General features: G+C 36.8%; 1 long non-coding RNA gene across 4 annotated transcripts in view; it reads right to left on the bottom strand.

Moving 5' to 3' along the window:
* The window catches only part of LOC110828484 (uncharacterized), a 321,029-nt gene that overhangs the window by 224,888 nt on the left and 74,934 nt on the right, over nt 1–21,207 (bottom strand). The window contains exon 3 of one of the 4 annotated variants that reach the window (XR_015534539.1): nt 17,461–17,721. The exons of the other annotated variants lie outside the window; for them this stretch is intronic. This is a non-coding gene — a long non-coding RNA (uncharacterized LOC110828484). Of the gene's footprint in view, nt 1–17,460; nt 17,722–21,207 lie in introns of those variants that run through there. 4 annotated transcript variants of the gene reach the window in all.

Raw genomic sequence — 21,207 nt, 5'->3', positions numbered from 1 at the left:
TTCACACTTACGATAAACCTGTAGAGTGTTCTTAAGGTTTTTACTATTTATATGAAGTAAAAATATGAGAAAAGTTTTAACTACTCCTTTGCGTTGGACATAATGTTGTTGTGCATTACCATATGCAGTTATTCGCAATGTCTATTGGCATTTTCTTCACTCACTTTCCACTGAAACTTCATATAAATAATTTTAGTGCCTTCATAAGAACGGCATGTTGACTTATGAATCCGCCTGTTTATTTTAAAAAAAAATTCACTAAGTTACAGAGAATTAAACTTGACATTTTTACTGCGCGAAAATGTCTCCATACGACTTTAGCGGATGAATCATTAGATCTTGGCGTGTTAAATTTATATTGTGATATCACAAACACATAGAGCGCTAGTAATAATTACATTAGGGAATCAAGGAAATGCCCCAGTAACTTTACATTTCTCGGTATTTCTTTAATTTTTCTGACTCTGACTTTTTGCAACCCACATCGAAGCTAGCAACGTGTTGTTTTAACTAAAACATATAAGATATCTGATTAATTCCATGGTGCAGGATGTCTTTAGTTATAGTTATTAAGCTAATCAGAAAATTCCAGGCTTTCATGGAACCATAGTTTTCACAGACGTCTGTCAATGGACCCTACTCTTAGCCTGTTCAATCAGTTTACATCTTCAAAGATTATTTCTCTATGAATCGCTTTAATATTATCCCCTAATTAAGCGTAGCTCTCTCAAATGTTCTCTTCAGAAATGTTTCCGACTAGAATGCTGTGCGAATTTCTTATTAATTCTATACAAACTGTACGAATCCAGTTCGTTCCGAAAATTAAGCAAATAATTAAAATCTCATATAGGACTTGTCACAATTGAGTGATATTACCTTAAATGTGAAAGCTTATGATTCCGGCACGTCTAAAAGATCAGTGAACAAACGTAATTTTTACCCTAACAAAGTATCCTACTTAAATACCAAAGCGACGAAACCCCTCAAAGATTGTAATTACCCAATCGACCTTTCACCTTTCTTGTACAGTAATTAGGGACAGAAATGTTCGAGTAAACATTATACATTCTGTATGCTGACATCGTCACACTGCGTATAAAAATAGAAAATACCAAGGAAACACAAGCATTCTACTTGTTAAAATCTTAATTATAAATTTTTAAATTAAACTTCGTCTGAAGTCAGAATATCGATTTTCATTTGTGAAGCGGAGAGTTGAACACAGCTGAAGTAGATGACGGTGTCTCATCCGATTATCTGGCACGAAAAGGCGAGACAATGCTTCTTTGTACAGAAGCCTTTTCGTCGTTTTACACAGTTCTTGGTATCATGCAATTACGTCGATCACTCTGCGCGTAAAAGCAGAGATTCTTACTACTTACAATTTTCACGGCAACAAACAGAGACAACTTGTGTCTAGTGTCTTCATTGCCTCACTTCCGCCATTATTATCATCATTTTCCTTAGACCTTTCTTCATCGAGACGAATTATTATTTATTTCGTTAATTTCTCATTATGTGATGTTACCAGATCCTAAACATCACTTAGGTCAACCTATCGAAATCCAGCATCACAAATTTATGTTAAAATTTTATGCTGAATTCTTTCAAAAACCTTATAAAAATCCGGAAATCTTGCACGTTTTACAGCAGCGAAGACCTCCAAAAGCCATTAATACATTTCCGAGGCACTTTTGTTATAAATAGTCATCTTGATACAGGAGTCTTTCCACAGAAGCTTAACGGTTAACTTATTTTCGTTAACGGATCCCGAGACAAAGTACCTCGTCGACGGGATATGCAAGACAGAGGCGGTGTTGGTAAGCTAGAGCCAACTCGCATATAATCTGAGCAGTCCTCAACATTGACAGTGCAATTCGGCAACTATCTCAAACATGTCCCTTGCAAACAAATTGTTGGAACTGTTGATGAAATTTATGGCTGCCCAAAATGTCTCTCGAACATTAGCCTTTTTCAAGTTTTGCTATTATATTTAGTTTATGTGTCACAGTTAACAACCTAAAAACTTTTTGTGGATTTACTAAATTATTAAATTTAGCAAATTGACTTAAAATGAGTCAGTTTGAATATTTGCCATTTTAGACACCAAACTTCAAGGTCATCTTATAATGAAGATCTTTTGTGGTCGTCAGAGATAAAACGGCATAACTCAGCCAGTATAATGACTGCCTACAGACTGATCGACCGGGGTTCGATCCCCGGCGGGAACAAAGGATTTTTCCTCTAGCCTCTGTGTCCAGTCAGGTTCCGGCCTCCTATCCAATGGGTAACGGAGTTCTTTCCCGGGGGTAAGGCTTGGCCGGAGCGTGATGGTAACCACTCACCCCCATCTAGTGTCGAGGTCAGGAATGAGTAATAGCTATATCTCCACCTCCCAAAGCGCCTACATAGCGTATAGTGAGACAACTTCACTTTTACTCTTACTAGTCTCCACATATATTTCTAAATGTCTTTAGGCACAACACATTAGCAACTCTAGACAGTAAGTGAATGAACACGTCAGTAAAACTTGACACTCGTCACTTTTCTTGCATCATTTCTTTCAATCTCTTTGGTGGAAATGGTAAGGTGACAAAAATTCCATCAGCGGATACGTAGAGTAAAAAGGAAAAAAGGAAGAATAAAACGCTGGAGGCGCATTCCTTTATTCACCCCTAACCATCAGCTCAACGCCACCCCCATTACAAACATCGCCGGCACTCGATTCGCTTCCATTCCAACGCAGACAATAGCGCTCTCCATTATCCCACTGACAACTTTCAACATTTACTCAACGTTACAGGGTATGATAGACAGCTTCATCTGACGCTTTGTACAGCACCTGCTTCCTAGAGGCTTGCTTTAAAAAATTCATAAAATGAAGAGACGGATTTTGATTCCTCGTAGAGAGAGCCTTTGCTCGTCGTCAGCACGTCCAGACTAGCCACGAACAGACGAGCAATGAGGGTGCTCATTTACTTACATCTTCCTAACAGGCAGATGTATTCGGGAGATATCGAATTTAAATATCGGCCTAGTTCTACCTATTTTCACTGATACTTTCGATGACTTACCTCAGACTCTCCAGTCACATGCCACGATAACTTCAAGTAGCTGCTTTCTCACCATTCAGCCTCATTCAAAGCAATGTGACTGATGCAGTTGAAATACAGTTATTAAATAACCTATGCATCGATTTAATACAGAATCCGAGACTGTCTACCTTCAAGCCACCCGATTCCATGATGTAGTGTAAATACACAAATACAACTCTATATCACTTACCAATAAAACATAGAACGTCAATGTTGTAAATACTAACTCACTGCAAAATTAAACTCTACGGGTTAAGAATGTGACGTTCCTTGAAAATAAATTATTGTTTATCCCCGAGCAAATACGATTGTGTTCAAAACAGAGGACTGGAGCCCAAAGCTTGTTGTGTTCAATATTTTGCATTGAAAACCTTATTAACACTAGATATGAGGAAGATTCCATCAAAGAACTCTTCCTACCTCTTTGCCACTAACAATTTCAATTAGACAGTCCTGTGGGATGGAAACCACTCCACACATTTCTATTACATTTAGTACTGGGCGTATACAATGAATGTTGTATGTGAAATGTATTTATGGAGCGTATATCTTCATTATATGCAAAAAAATTTATAAAGCTTAGATCGAAGCTGTCAAGAAGTGCTTGATCTAAAACAGTTACTAGAACCCACATTTGTTACTAAAATATTTGTCGATAAGCTAAATATGTAACGAAGTACATTGTTTATAACCTTCAAGTAGCGGGATCACAAGTGTGTACTTAGCTTTGCAACATTAGGTTCGCCTACTCCAACTTGAAGAGTGCCTGTTCAGTATTTTTAAGGTCAGCGACATACCTTGAATCCTATGACTGCATAACACAATAATCGTTGGCCGCACACTACCATAAGCATAACTGATTCCATTTTCGACGACGTCAATTCTGCTAAGTAAGCTGTTTTATTTGTTTCATTATATGACGACTTTGTTTATATATATGAGTAGGAGCTACACCGCCTCTCCCCCCCCCAAGCGCTTACATGGTGTAGTGGGACAGATTTACTTTTATACACACACACACACACACACACAACACACACACACACACACACACACACACATATATATATATATATATATATATATATATATATACATACATACAGGATGATTCAAAAGGTTAGGGCCAAACTGAAGGAGCGTATAGTGGAACTCAGAGAGAACAATTTTCGAATAGGAATCTATGTCCTCCGAAGTTATCCTGAGTCAGTCCAGGCCATTGAAGGTAGGGAAGTCTGATAACATACCGCTGAGATAATCGTACTTTGCTATTCTCCTACTACCTTAATTTTGTTTTTTATTAATGTACAAGGATTACATTAGCAATCTTACAAACCAAATTATTTCAGCGGTATGTTATCAGACTCCCTACCTTCAATGGCCTCGACTGACTTAGGATAACTTCGGAGGACATGGGTTCCTATTCGAAAGTTGTTCTCTCTGAGTCCCTCTATACGCTCCTTCAGTTTGGTTCTAACTTTTTGAATCATCCTGTGTATATATATATATATATATATATATATATAGAGAGAGAGAGAGAGAGAGAGAGAGATGGTTATAAATTGTAAATACAATTCTGATTGGAAGTATAATTACAGTAGACCCAGTCAATAACGACTGGTTATGCACTGAACGTACGGGGTTCTGTTTCCGAAAGAGGACGTTTATAGGGACCACACAGTCTCCAATGAAAGAGATATCAAGGACACTTTTCCACCTAGATCAACTGCTACTCACTTCGCCAAATATAATATGGTATAAGTCTTAAGTCTGCGTAATCTCTCTAATGTTGATCACCTCTGTCAAAGATATGTGCCGTTAACTGGCATCAAAAACGATTCGTGGTGCAACCAGCACACCTTTGAACCCTCATTCGCGTCTTCATATGAATATCGGTTTGAGCATGACAAAACTGCAGGCTATGTGGTAAGGATATAAGCCGCTTTTACGTATTTTTAAACAAACCTATGAAGTATGAACAGCTAATGGCGGCATTTCCCTCAAGTCATTTCCTTCCAGAAGGAAAGGTTTCTTCCCTCTAAGATAACACGGCTTCACTTCTTTCACTGCCAAGTGTTCCATTTCCAAAGAAATAATATGTGCGTTTCTTTCTTCGACGCAGACAACCTCCCGCTAATGAACCCCTGCACAATGATTCGTAATGAAAAGTAACCTCGTTTTGCTAATTTCAAGAACTCTCATGCAAATTTGGAAAGTTTGCCATACGTTTATTATACGAAGAGAACAATAGAAGGCATATTTCTTTCAGTTTGCAAACTCATTAAGTTTAAGACTTTGTAAAACATACGCAGCAAAGCTGCAAAGTTTATTATGTAAACCAGAAACAATCTTTCTAGTTTGTACAGAAGAACAGGTCAGAACTTTGCCTCTTCATCATCAGCATCTCAGAGCCAAGGAGTTTGGCCGCTATAAGACGTCTTCCGGCCTCAACAGTCCAAACGTCTTTAAGGGTCGTCCTCGAGTTCTTAATCCACGAGATCTGCGTCTATTTGTATTATGTAAAGTTGCTGAGATCAATTTGTTTCACGTTTCAGAATTTTATCAAATGTAAATTCTGTTTTAGTTATTTTAACACGTCTTCGTTTACTTTATGGGCCTTCTCAGAATAGTTCACTGTTCTCGCGAATTTAGTTTTAGCGGCTGTAATTCTATTCTTGTCTTTTGCCTCAGCAAGTCCATTTTTTAAACATCTCTGACACCAAATACCGCATAAGGAGTAAAAAATATATATATTAAATTATTTGTATTTTTACAACATACAAACCTTATCAACACAATTTTCAAATCATCACAAATCAGAAACATGCTAGAACAAAATGTGCAGTACCCTGTTTTTACAGACACTTTTATCTAGAAATGAAAGTTGGACAATGAAAACAAACGACAGAACCATTATTAGAGCCGCTGAAATTAAATTTATAAGAGTAGCAGTAAATTAAACTTGGATGACTAAGAAAGAAAAGATAGCATGTTTATGGAACTGAACATAAACTTTATATTGGCTAAAATTCTTAAATGTGAAACCAACTTTAATGAACATGTTGACAGAATGCAAGAAACAGAATTCCTAAATTTTTAAAATATCGTATTTCGTCGATTTTAAGAAGCACTTTTTCACATTTTTAAATTCCTAAAACCAACGCGCGTCTAACATTTGATGGCGTCTAAGAATCCATATCAAAAAAATTATGTTTTATGGCTGGAGCCCAAGGAGAATCTTTATGTCCATAAAACTAGTCATGGGATACCAAACACAAAGACAGCAACAAAGAAGACTCCGAAAACATTAATATAAAGAATTTTTATGTTTAAATATTGGCAACTCCTATTGCAAATACATAATGTGCGTATTACAAACGACGGATTCTTTATTCCTGAAAACGTCTTGCAATCGATGGAGTCTTAAAATCGAGGAAATATGTTATTACAAACCACGTGGGCGACTGAGATCGAAACGGGTCAAGAAGTGGCCAAATTGCTTGACTGCTAGATGTTGCTGATAATGATAAAAATGCAGAAATTTTGAAGTTCCTCTTTGTAATTCTTCTTTACGCTCCTTTTATTCAATGTCTCCTGAGTCCATTTATTAAATTCAGCACTTCGTTCTTAAAACAAAGTTAATTTCCATTGTTTCTCCAGAGTGAGGACCAAATCTTCAGACGCATTTAAAATAATGGATAAAACCACATCTTTTGTAATTCTTTGTTTTAGTTCTTTAGAGGAAAGAAGGGACAGAATACGCAGAATTCAAATATAATATCATTTCCGGAATGTAAAACAAAACAGACCGCCAATTATCTGCTTTTTGGATAGAGAAAGTCTATGTCCAACGCGTCAAAATTTGCTGGGCATTGTCCATTCTCCAAAGTATATTTAATTATGTACGAAGATTCAGAAGTTGGTTCTACTGTAGTCTTCGCGATCGTTCATGGTTTATGGTACTGGTTGTCATTGCACTGACAGACACTTTATTATTTTTATTTTTTTGAGGACCAAGCCTTCAAATACTTGAAGTACAGTGTTTGCATATCAGAATATTCATTATTTCTACATAAAACCACTGTGGAATCTTACGCGTTGACGGGGGGATGCATGTGCATTCAGTTTGTTGAGGGTATGATTCAGTGGCAGTATTTGTGGTGACTATTGGACCTGTGGGTATTACAACAACAAAGAACATGATATGTGAGGACTGTGGTTTCTGTGTTAAGACGCAGTATTGTATTATAGCCCTAAGTATAGAGGCGTCACAACCCTGAAGATCACAATTCAACAAGGCATGTATTGAGCAATCATATATATATATATATATATATATATATATTCATAATTAAAATGCGCCCTTTAAAGAATGCATGTAGTAAAATTTCAGTTACAAACTGAAGAAACGACCAGTTTCACAAACTGAATATTTCCCAAACACAGCAATAAGTATGAAACACATACGAGTATTAATAATTTTCACTGATAATTTGTACAAAATATAACAATAAATATTTTCGTGAATAAGTTAGTTTCAGCTAAATCTCACCAATACCTCTTCTCTTGAAGAGAAATCTTGTAACACTGACTGACATTATTTAGACAGTTCGTTGAAACTTCAGCCACACCAAGTTGTTAAAAAGATTTAAAAAGATTTATAAAACAGTGTTGGCGGTTATTACTTGGCCATTTGTTTTATGATTGTAAGAGGTTTGATTGACTAGTATTTTGCAAATAAAGCAGGATAGACTTTGATGTCGTTACCTTATTTCTGGATTGGGTGTCGTACTAAGATCGTTGAAACTCTGTCACTTTTAGATATCATGGTCCATTCGTAGCCCGAAAATCCAATGAAGGCAATTCCGTCTTTAATAAATTCAGACTCGTCATCACAGATGTTTCATTGATCATTAATACAACAAATATCTTCACTAATAGTAGCCTCATAGCACTTGAAACTACCTTTGACAAACCCCTCTGGTTACACAGCCATAACGTTTACATCTACTGTGGATGAAATGCAGTTATTTATTTGTGTTTTATGTAACGACTCAGACTCTATATCTTCCTTTGATAGGATGATTAATGAACAATTAGTTGGAAAGGATTTGGAAGGAAGCAACTGTGTTACATTTTAATATATATCCTAACATTCTATAATTTCCTTGAAGATACTGAGAGTTATCATAAAACGGCATTTCTTATAATCTTGTTATGTAGTGTCATAATACTGTATTGATCCATTTATTGTTCTTAATTTAAATTATTCTTAGCTAAAATTAATTCTCTTCAATACTAAAGTATGTGTAGAGAGAATGGCATTGGCTAATTCAAGTACGCAATATTGTGACGGAATAACAATCATATCTATTGTGGACAAATTGGAACTACGAACATCAATTACAGACATAAAGAAAATGCCACATCTAGAAGCAGGTTAGGTTAGGTTCATTTTAAGATTGGACTTCAAGTGTGTGGTAGTTCAACTGTGATACATAAGCAATGCAATTACCATAAACCGGATTTAAAACTAACATACGTACTTTCCACACTTTTACACTGTAAATGGCCTTTAGCTATTTGAAAGGCTAACACAAAAATTACTTTGATAAGGTAAGGCACTGAATTAATTCTTTTGGGAAGTTTCTTTACTAAAATCCGTCTCTGAATTTCATTTAGCTCCCTACGTTATAACTTCTGCACTCCAAGGTTTTCACGTGAGAATGACTGCCACACGACGTTATCAGGTGAATTACGAATGTAATCTTGTCATTATTAACTGCGACGCGTAATTGGCTGAGCGAACAGAAATTAGGAGTGAGACATGCGTCCCTCCTCTTCGTCTCTCCCGTGCAGTTTTAATGAATATTTAATGATATTCAAACAAAGGTTGCCTGCCAATTGACTTCCAACGTAACCAATTTACGTAGGCTTCAGACAGACTAACCTGTCCAAATTTAACTAAACATCGTGTCATTTTCCTCTACTTGTGTTCTTATGTATAATGCAATCGGTGTACCGCCAAAATATATCAGGTATGCTGCGATATTATATAAGAAATATTATTTGCACTTATAGCTAGAAAAAGGCGTTCTATTATATTTTGTAATTAGAGTAATTCGAACTGAATTAATTTTAATTCACACACACTGGTTCATCAAAGAGTTTTACCCAATACGTGTTATACTTTTTATCTTAATATGCCTGCACAATTACAGGGTAAGGATTTATATGTAAATAAAAATTTATGGAAATGTAAGACTTGTAGTTTCCTGCCCTCTTTCGTAAGGCGAAATTTTGCTGTGTGCCGTCAACTGTTTTTGACAAATTAGGGTTTACCACTGGTGAAGGAAGTTTGCGTAACATTGCTATACGGTGTAGCATCTCCTTCAATATAGATAATGTAGATGTAAAGAAAGAATTTTGGTACCAGTTCATCCACAAATTTTCTGAGGTTTCTGATGTTTCTACGACGGTTTACTTAAAATTAAAATTTTAGTGTAACCTTTACGCAGTTCTGTCGTAAAGCGATACTTAATACTTTCTGGAAGTATATATAGGTATATTAAGAGTACGTGCTCTGCTGTTACGAATGACTAAATTATATTAATTTTCCTCACCAGTGTTTCTTAAAGAACATATACTGACAGATAATTCTTCTTGTGTTAATTAGTGGATAGATTATTAAATTGGTCTTACAATCGTACTGAAAGTCGTGGCCGAGAAATTGGCACCCCTGTTTCGTATTCGGAGGTCCCATGTTAAAATCTGAGTCCTAAGATCGGCTATTCTGATTAATACTTTTCGAGGTTTTCCTCAGTCCTTCCAGAGAAATACTGAGATCGTACCATAAATTAGGCCACGACCGCTTCATTAAATATACATTCTAATCCAATAATCATTCATTAATAGCTTCGTTATTCGACATTATACCTCTTGTTTTTTATTGACAGCGTCGTTAAACAAATCATATGTATGCCCAAAATCTCTTTCATGTTGTTTTACTTATTTGATATACGTTTCGCGATGTCTCATAAATTTCATCTCAGATTAAATTATCTTTTGTCTGTATTATTTAGGCTCCACTAGGCCTAACATAGTGAGAATTTGGAGACACAACATATTGCATATTCTCGATTAAAGGCGCCATCGATTGTAATATGGACCCTTAATTTAGCATTACGTTTTCAGAAAAGAAACAACCAATATTGATCCTTAGACGCCATCAAATGTAAGACGTATTCTAATTTCAGAAATTTCAAAATTTTGAAAAGTGCGTCTTAAAATCCAGGAAAAAGTCATATTCTTTTGTCTTATTTTATTGGTCTTGATAATTTAAATACGTAAATATTATGCGTTTTTATGATGTGCACGAAGTGAATCGTGTTAGTCTGTGTTTTTCCATTCGAGAACAGCTGGAAGCATTTTGTTTAATTCGATGTGGACTTTATGTTATCGATGGCTATCTCTCACTCATATGCCTTAATTTCATTGAGTCGGTAACATCATTATACGAGATATTCAAATCTGACAGATGTGAGCGGCAATCATGACACAAAAAAGAGGTTCCTAAAATGACGTATGCCAATAAATCTTACGTTTATGTTACGTTACGTTGGCGTAACGACCTCCTCAGACACACGCTGCTGACAGAGTAAATACGTTAGTTCTGGCAAACCTAATGAACGGTCAATTTCGATTAAGCCTTGATAATGACGTATAGTACAAGTGGTTAATTAAATACAGCTGATGCTTGAGGAAAGTCAATGTGTTTCATTTAGGATGAATGGATCAGGGGATTTAGGATTAAGTTAATGACTTTTTCGTGTGAAATTGTAAAACAAAAAAGAAAAACTTTTCACTTAGTTTCAAAGACTAAGAAAATGTTAAATAAGTTCATTGTCATTTTCAATATAAAATTTCAAATAAGAATAACATGTTAAAATTTATATGATGGTAATTTATTTAAAAAACGTATAATACAAAATATACTTTTAACGCAGAATGTTGTACTTCACAATGAAGAAAATAATTTTTTTCCAAATTATAACCGGTAAAATAATATTTTTTTAAATTTATTTTCAAGATTTCTAATTTTAAATTTCTCAGTTTCAGTCATACTTTCAGTAAAGAAACGGGCATACAAAGAATTTTTACTATGGGAATTTATCAGCATTATCCACTATTAAGTTGAAAAGCGTAGAAGCATTTTTGAAGTAAAGTATTTAAAGCTGAGAGCAGGAAACGCAGAAACTGAACCACTATTTAGAATGAATCTGCACAGAGTTTGTAGGGAAGTATATTAATACTGAAAACAAAGGAAATACTGAAGTGTTTAAATCATCTCGTATGGTCAGTTTGAGCAGACAAATTAAAGCTGTTCTTGAAGCGTCCTACTGTACCGATCTCCGTTTGTTGAATGTAAAATCTATACACAATACGAGAATCTCTCATCAACCAACGTGTGGTTGAAATATTCAGACTTGCTCTTGACAAACAACACGCCAAAATGGTGGATCAGATAACACTTTAAAACTGTACTGTGAAAGGTCGCATTTCTTAGGCGAACGAAAACATTTTGGTTCAAGTAGTTGCAGAGATAGAAGCCAGTCCCTACTTCTCATTTGAGTTAACGAATCGAGAAACATCGCCTTCTGTGAGCAATTACTAATATATGCTTCATACATAAAAGATTACTCTACGAAGAAATTTCTGTTCTCGGCATCTCTGACCACTACTGCACGCGGTAAAGCGGTCAGAATATTGCAAAATTTAAGATTTGGGGTTTTCATGATATTGTAACAATCGATGATGTTGCACCACGTAGAACTCTGGTTGTGTACGAACGCTTCAGAGGAACAAAGTGCTCTCAATGTCAAAGTTGAAATAAAGAAAATTGAGAAGTGTATGCTTTTGGGCGACAAAATATTCACCCGAGGTCTTCCTCAAACATGTAAGATTTGAGGTTCTCAAGGCTGTGAGTCTGAAGATTGCTGTCTTCTGGGTTATTGCGCCGTGTAGTCTGGTAGAAGTTTACCGATCGCCCTGATGATGGAGGCAGCAAGGACCTCTGAAATGTCGGCAAAATTCTATCAGACTACACGGCGCAACAACCCAGGCGACAGCCATCATTTCCTGAAACTTAATGCTTTTGTTCCGCAGTTCAGAATTTTATCACTTTGAAGGCAAAAATGGCGCAGCGTCTAAGTACCACAGACGAAGAAGTGTGGAGGGTGTAGAGGTTAAGCGCCAAACATTCTGGACTTCGACACTAGAGTGTGAATCAGTGACCATCTTCAAAATCCTAAAAAAAAAATCCTCCGACAAATTGTAATGTAAAACCCCAACATTAAATTTAATCTAACCTAACTCAGTACTTTCATACGTGAGAAATGAAGACGAACAGCTACATCATCCCCATTTAGCGTTCATTTCACTCAATTTATTTAAACAAGCATAAAACAGCAGGTCTTTGTTATAATTTAACTTGGACAAAACTGCACCTACGTCACTAAATTGTGGGTAGAAGAGAAATGCATACCAAGTACATTATCGATACAGGAAATGAGACACCGAAATACAAAGTTTTGACGCTACAAAATAATGTTTATAGCATGTACAATACATGATTTCTTATCTGCTATCCCTCTAATTACTTTGCCTTTTACTTCTGTCATCAGGCACACAGAATCGTCCCGACTACAGTAAACCGGGACGACTTTCCCCACAGAGCCCTGTTTGTCTTGCCCCTTCGTATGTATATACACTTTACATGTTTCTTTAGGGCGAGTGTGGCTCGCCTCTACGATGGTGGGGTTGAGTTCGGCATGGCAAGCAGCTTAAGTAAGTGCGAAAACTTGGGCAGCGGGGGGGGGGGGGGGGGGGGGGGGGGGAAGCAACAATCTACATAATGTGACCACGTCATGTGTGTGTGTGTGTTGCCGCAGCGAGACGCGTGAAATGAATAATTCACACGCACTCAGCTTCCAATGCTTAACAAGCTTCACACGTGACATAACAGCATTTTTAACTCCTGCCAAACCTGCAAACTGTCACACATTTCCTTAACCCTTCCCCTCCCCTCCCCCACACATCTTTCTGTCCGTCTACACACAACAGCCACCACCTGGCACACACAACAGATTCAATCACGATGTCTGGGTTGTTGGGCCGTGCAGTCTGACAGAATTTTAAGGACGTCTCATATTTTCTTACTGCCAACACCATCAGGGCGAACGCCCTGATGATGGAGACAGTCAGAACCTCTGAAATATCCGTAAACGTCTACCAATCAGATTATAAGACTTACCAATCTAGAAGAGATAGGAGTTGAAGGAGACTGGATTTTGTTGACCCAGGACAGGCTCCGGTGGAGGGCTTTGGTTAATTCGGTAATGAGCCTTCGAGTTCGGTAAGCCATCTAGTTAACAATCTAGAAGACATACACCTTCATTTGGCTGAAACATGTTATAGTACCAACACCTCACAATGTACACACCTCAGGGGTTTGTTAATTCAGGCGTGTGCGTTATATTCATGGATAGTGGATTGTATCCTATTAAATTACTAACTCATCATAAACTGTTATCAATAAACTATATTTGAATAAAATGGAACTCGAACAAAAAATTTCTCTGATTTCATCAATCAAGAGCGAGGACGAATATCAGATTAACTCTAATAAAATGAAACTGTTGTATGGGCACAGATAAAGAAAAATAACTTAGCAGAAAGAATTTTGAGAGAATTGTAAGTGTTTACTGCTCATACGTATAGGATCGCTCACGTCAGTAACAATGTGCTGTACATATCATCTGTTACTAAGGATAAAATCTTTGACCTTGGCATTGAGGATAAACGTTGTGGAAGGATAATATGGATTTTGTAAAAAAAATATATGAGGATTTAACTCTCCATAATGCAGCATTTTAACAAATACGTTTCAACTGACAAATTCCTAGCAGGCCCATCGGAGTTCGCGTGTGAGCGAACTGTCAGAGTCAAACATTTCCTCCTGCGTAACAAACAGTAAACAGCGTAAGTTTCTGACTTGTGAGTTCGATAATAAACGAAATCCTCTTCAATACCACTCAAGATGCGACTTCCTGCCTGCCCAAATCAGTAAGAAATCGACACATTTCCTTAAAATAATTCAAGTAAACAGAGAGAAACGTAGATTACTGCAACATGATGAGCATTTTTATTTTGCGTAATATTTATGTTATTCCGAATAAAAATGTAGATCACATGGACAATCGCATGCACAGTACAGTCTCTACACTAGTTTACACTAGACTCTACACTACAAACATGTCGAAATCCATTACTATCTGTAATATAGTTCTCGTTTAAAATCTGATCGACTTTATATCTTCTTTATTACGCCGTCTCCTTAACAGGAGGTTGGCGACATATTATGAACAGGATCCTTCCATCCTTATCTCGGACTGGGACCTGTTCAAATATGTTTTTTAGGCAGGTGATACAGACGTGGTTTGCCATTCTTCTGTGTGTATGGAGTATGGAGTAATTGTTGGGAGAAACCAGAGAAGCCCCGGAGGAAAACTCCGTGTTGCCTAGACCACGGCCTTGCCCAACACAAGTTACAAATTCGGGCACAGCCGGGAATCGAACCCGGGACCCCAGGATTACACGGCTTTATACACACTAGAATATAACGGTAAGATAATAATCATTAGTAAAGAAAAGGGAGAGATAATAATTTGGGATGATATCATCGGAGCCTATTTTAAAATAGGATTTGAGATTTGTACGGCGGTGAGTAGGAAGATGGCTGTGTTCTGGCTTGTAGAGCCGTGTAGTCTGGTAGAAGATTACCGACGTTTCAGAGGTCCTTGCTGCCTCCATCACCCTGATGCTGCCACTCACCGCCCTGAAAATGGAGGCAGCAAGGATCTCTGAAACGCTGGTAGACGTCTGCCAGACTACAAGGTACCACAAACCAGAATACGTCCATCTATTTTAAAGTGATTTACTATCCCCACTATTTGTATCGACATGCAGTGAGAAATACCTTCTGAGGAGAACCATCCGAGTGATATTAGCACGGGTACCTACAGAATTTAAAGTCTGGGGCATTAACTGTACATGAAATCACATTACATGCCGACAGACAGCCATCACTTTCGCATTGCGCAAGGAACGCATTAGCGTCATCCCAGGAAATCTATGTAAGACAGAGACCAGAAACGAAAAACGTCTAAAAGAGGTTCAGACTCAGAAACCTGTACAAACATGGTAATACGAGTATCTGTGAATATGGTCGTATTGTAATGGCTGGATTGGTGCGAAGGCACGCTCGGCGTCTGGGTGTGCCATATTGGCTCTGCACCGAACGGAATAATTGCGAGAGCATAACTGCGTCGTGTTCTGTGCAATTATTGCTACGGGCGTTGGAGTGTGGATCTTTCCTTGCGCTTTCGTTAAACTTGCCTGCAACTAATTCTCCGTCTACGATTCAGATCCCACATTTATACAAATATATTTTTCCACAAAATATAAAATTATCGGGAATTTCCTAAGACCAACGAAACACGTAGTTAATACATACTATTTATTAAAAGAATTAAAAAATATCAATGTTGCAATAGCAGAATTTTTCTGTTTTCAGGACGCAAAATCGTGATTAACTCTAATTTTAAATGTTATTATGTGTATTATCAGACATCGCAAATATCTCCACCATAACCGCACTACAAACAAAACTGACGACACAGCAAACCAGGTACTTCTCAAGTGCAGCTCCTACTAACACTTAATCACTTATCATGTAGGAAACGTGTGTGAAATGTGGTTCACGTACAAAGTTTAGGACAAAATTTCGCCGTTAATCTTCCGATATCACAGTTCCATGTACAAAGTTCCCCTTCATGTCGCAATTTAAGCGGTACAGAGTGTGTGTGGATGTACATGGACGGCGGTTTGAACACATAACACAGGGAAGTTAATTTTGTTGTTTTAATGGAGTGATACTTGAATCGTGTCTGGAAAATCTTGTAGCGCGTGACGGTGAATCATGCAGTTTCTGCCGGAAGCCGGGGAGTGATTATTGCGTTTAACTTCATCAGTGAACGTCAGTATATTAACGTTTACGGATAAGATTGTACAGAGGAGAACACGGGAAACGCAAAGAAATAGGATTGGAAACGAATAATTAGAGAGATTTTAATGATAAATTGCACTAGAAAATTAATACACAACAGAATAAGACGGCATGGCCACATGCTGGTCCTTTAAAACTCAAAAGAAACCACAATATACTGCATACTACAACAATTAATTATTGCATTTTAGCCAAAGATTGTTACAATTTCATATCATTATCAGAACAAACAGCGATTGTTTCCTTAAACAGCATTAACCAATTAATCTTTGAAATGGAACAGAATTGTGCTTCCTTTCAGGAAGGGACTAAAGTTTTAGGTTTTGCTTAGGACAGATTCAGTTTCGAAGTGTTGACAATGAATAAAGGGAGACTCCCAAAGAAGGCGATGAACATACACTAAAAGAAAGACCCCGGAGACCAGAGATTCAGTTGGAAGCAATAGATTAACAACGATGTCACAGAGAATGGACGAAGGACGTGGGTAGAAACACAAGAAGAGGATTTATAGGAAGACAGAGTTAGATGGAGAGGCGACCCAAACGAAGTGGAAATGTAACCGAGAAAAAAAAATAAATAGCATAGCCATGGTAATTTCATCATTAATTATAAATCATTCAGAGCATTCATAAAGACGCGTGCGGTGATATCATAACGCGTAGGTATGCAATTTTATGTGTGTACGAAGTCAAGAATGTTACACTCTGTGTTGATGAAGAAGCAGATGTATTGGTAAGTAGAACGTGAAATGAATAAGGCTGAAACACACACGAAACAAAAAAATGTTCATATTTTAACAAAGTTATGAACAGTAAACGGAGGGTACCTATGAAATTAAATGGTTAGACCAGTTTCACAGTTAATCAATCAATTTAAAAGCTTTTTTAGCCGACTAGCAATTATTATTCCCTAGAATGACTGTGGGACTCCCTTTGTCATTTTGTGTGGTGTAGTGATGAATTATAGAGTACACAAACTGAGAAACAGCGCGCCAGTTGTTCAATCCATTTACCAGACAACCAAATCTAAAAATAGCGTCAATCATATGGATGCTATTTCCATCCGCAGATATTAAACAATCCCAATTTAATTAGCGTTTGCTGCATGTTCCTCAGTTTTCTGCAACGAAATTACAAACAAGTCTTCTCGTGTATACAAACTAGTTTCAGTTGGAGGGAATATCGGAAAATGTTTCTACAAATAATAGGGATTTATTGGGTTTCGCTTACACAGGCAGTGTGCACACCGAATGAATCTTTAATGACTGTTAAGACATGTTCTGCTATCAGTCTTCTTAAACAGGCCATCTGTATATTTCATTTCAAAAACTCAGATCAGTAATTTACCCAGAAAGATCTTCACCACGCTGAAGAATTAGCCAATGGAGATGGCTGTCTTCTGGATTGTTGCCCATGTAGTCTGGTAGAAGTTTACCGACGTTTCAGAGGCTTCTGGACCAATTTAGCAGACAACCATCTTCATGTTTGTCGCCGTTAGAACCTGAAATATCACAAGTTCTCTTGATCCTGATACATTTGAGTGACCAGAAATGTATTTGTGGATAACGAATTCTTCTCGGGCTACCAGCCGTGTAGCGTGGTTTGATGGAGAAAACACCAGGGAGGTCTATGAGGACGAGGGCGAAGATGGTTCTCGAAACTTTGTTGTTTTCTCCATTAAACCAACCTACACGGCCCGAGAAGAATTTATAATACTTAGTCGCCGTAAAAGCTACAGATCATACATGTATTTGTGTGTTTCTTGTGGTTTGGTTATGGTCAGTGAAAATTCTTGTTTAATCTCTGTAAAACCGTCTTTTGGTAAAGAACAATTTGTTCGTTGATGTGAGTGAGATTTGGGTTTCCATTGAAATTCTTGGAAATAACAGAGTCGGGTGAATTGAACACATGTCATCTGGTACAGCTTCCTGTAAGTGTGATATTGTTAGAAATTATGATATCCCCATTAAGACTGGACCGAATACGATATTATCCCCAGAGAGGGAAATTATTTTGTTCCATATCAGTGACGTTTATTCTATTAGTATTAAAATTATAACACTGTTGCAGCTTAGTTAACTAATTATTTAGTCACTCGTGTTTATTAATTTAACTTATTTTGTAAGTCATTTATCAAATTGTTTACTTTGTCAGCTATTTTATTTAACTTGTTGTTTATCTAGCGTGTATGTAGGTATTTATTTATTATCTCATTCAGTTAATTATTACTTCCTTAGATAATTAAAATCAGTTTCTTAGTCACATAACCAGTACGTGAGTCTGCCAGTTAAATTTTGTTAGCTAGTTAAAGTTATGACGTATGACCTTGCCCAATCTCACTGCCGAACCTGCCTGAATGGACTAGCTGCTTGTTTTATGCGAATTAATTTCAACCAAGACGAGCGTTAAACAAGCCACCAGTAAATTTAATGGTAATGGGGGGAAAATGATCTACGTATACGCCGAGTCTAGTTATACTCGCAAAGAATTCCTCCACATAATAGCAAGCAGCTTCATGGCAATGCACAAGTAATATAATGTTTTACTGTCTGCATTCTGAGCGCCAAACCAATATTTCTGGGAGTAAAAGAAATTATCAAAGTAATGTGAGTAAACAAAAGATGAGGAAGAATTTAGGAATACGATTCACTAAATTACTGCATTTAAACATGCAAGAGTCTAAAACATATAAAACACTATAATTTCATCTACAAGGCTTGGCAATAAAGAGCAACGGAGTGGAATAATCGCTTGTCAAAGTTTGGTTGTCTGTTAAATTTCTTTCGACATTTTATATCCTTCATCTTCAACAGCATTTTATTCGCTAACTTTATACATTTTCATTAACCGAAGTTCCTCCATCCTATTACAACATAACAGATAAATACTGAGACGTGATTTTAAAGCGAAAAAAACAAAACAATTTGCGTTGCCTTTAAACGAGTATAAATCCATAAATTACTCAAAGTTATTTTTATTTAAATTTAAAATTACTTTATTTTGCTTTAAGTACTTTATCACTTTCAATAACGTTCATATAGCAAGTGCAAATTACATTTCACAAGCCGCTCATATGCTGTCGCTCATAAATGATCTTCATGAAGGAGTAAGATTATAAAACCTACAGATTTTGTGTATACGCAACGAAGAGGACCAGTTATAGAAGATAAGTGGTTCAACATCCTTTCTCCCCCTCCCCCATAAATACCCTTAGATTCGTCCAAGGAAGTAAATTATCCTAAAAAAGAAATTATTAGATGATAATGGACTAATGCTGGAAAGACGAAAATTTACACCGAATAATAAAATATTTTTTTGTACGTAACAACACGTTATTTTATTATTTATTTAGAGAAATACGTCCTAGGTAGCTCCTTACTGTGGTTACTGACAACACCTGAAATATTAAATAAAAAGTTCTTTGGATATTTTCCATTGTCTAGTAAAGTAATAAAATAGAAAACGATGTTTCGGAGATGGGACTCCGTCTTCAGGTACCTATTCTGTTGGGCCCAGTAGATAGAGCTAATCCCTATTTCCGGACTCCGGAGATAGAGCCCCATCTCCGAAACGTCGTTTTCTATTTTATTATTTTACTAGATGATGAAAAACATCCAAAAAACGTTTTATTTAAATAACTCACCATCGTCACGACCTTTAAGATTTGACATACCTGAAATATTAGTTTACTAAAACACGTCGGGACTCAAGTGTTAGAACACTTGTTATATTCAACCCTTCTAGGGAATTATACACATTTATTGAGTAGACGTGTAACAAGTTATGAAAAGTACGCATTGCGTAACATTTTTAGCGCGTTCGCTCGTTACTGCTCCTACATTTTCAATTCGTGAACAGGGCCTACAAACGTTGATGCTCTCTTATAAACAGCGTAGAAGCAGGCGACGCGGAAAAGGAAGAATCTCAAACATAACATTTTATCATGATCATTGGGAGGGTTGTCGATTTATGACACAGCATAAAAATCCCGTCTTGACAATTACATCGAAAAACTTGCGGGAAAAATTTATGAGCCGTGAAACGTGTATTTTGCAATTTCTGCAAATATTTTTCAAAACTTTTTTCCGATAAATATTTTGAAAATTATCCTCAAGATGCGAGCAGAAAACCATATAACCAAAGTCTGCATGTAAAATAGTATTATCTTACTTCAATCAAACTTATAAGGTGCGAAATAAATGTTAGTAAAACTCATTAATATCAAATTTCATGAAAATCCTTTCAGCTTTTCTTGAGGTGTTCGGACAGAATCAGAGACTGTAATAGGAGCATTTCCAACTTCTTGTATGCGAACACACCAAAAGCGTTCAGTGTCAATTTGAATTCCATACAATTACAATAAGACCGTCAAGCAATATTAGACCATGCGAACCACCGCACCCAAATGTTTCAGTAGTCTTGGGCAAAATTCTGGATACCAAAGATGTTAAAAGCAGAAACGAGTTCTGGGAGATGTTTATAACTGACACTGAAATCGCGTGTTATTTTGAAACATGACAAAAATACTGAACAATGATAGAAAATATATCTATACTACAGCGTTATGATTATACTCAAAGAATGGCAGAACATAATGGCAAAATCAAAAATTGGAACAAGTGGATGGGTTGACCATAACCACAGTGGTTAATGTAATTTATAATCAGACTAAATGAATGAGATTTGTAAAATGGGGACAGTTACGTGACACAAAAACCGATAACCTTTGAAGGCGAAAGAATTCGAAGAAAACGAACGGTGAGTAATTTGCTGAAGGCTGTTATGCAACATGTACAAAGAAAGTGTGCTCCGTTCACGAAGCACAGACGAATAAACTTCTCATCTAGAAAAGTGTAATCCTTGCCACTTACTTTACTAAATTGGTTTATGTACTTCAAAGACTTTCGAGATGATGCAGTGTTTTAGAGCTGTTCTCCCAGCTGAAGGGTAGTTTAAGAAGATTACGTAAGGGTGGCGTCATTAAGGG

The sequence above is a fragment of the Zootermopsis nevadensis genome, unplaced genomic scaffold (genome assembly GCF_977971745.1).
Source record: "Zootermopsis nevadensis isolate Lab colony 2312 unplaced genomic scaffold, Znev_1.0 Znev_ptg000010l, whole genome shotgun sequence".
NCBI classification, from domain to species: Eukaryota; Metazoa; Arthropoda; class Insecta; order Blattodea; family Termopsidae; genus Zootermopsis; species Zootermopsis nevadensis.
Note: the sequence above shows the minus strand (reverse complement) of the source record. Positions and strands in the feature narration are given on the sequence as shown.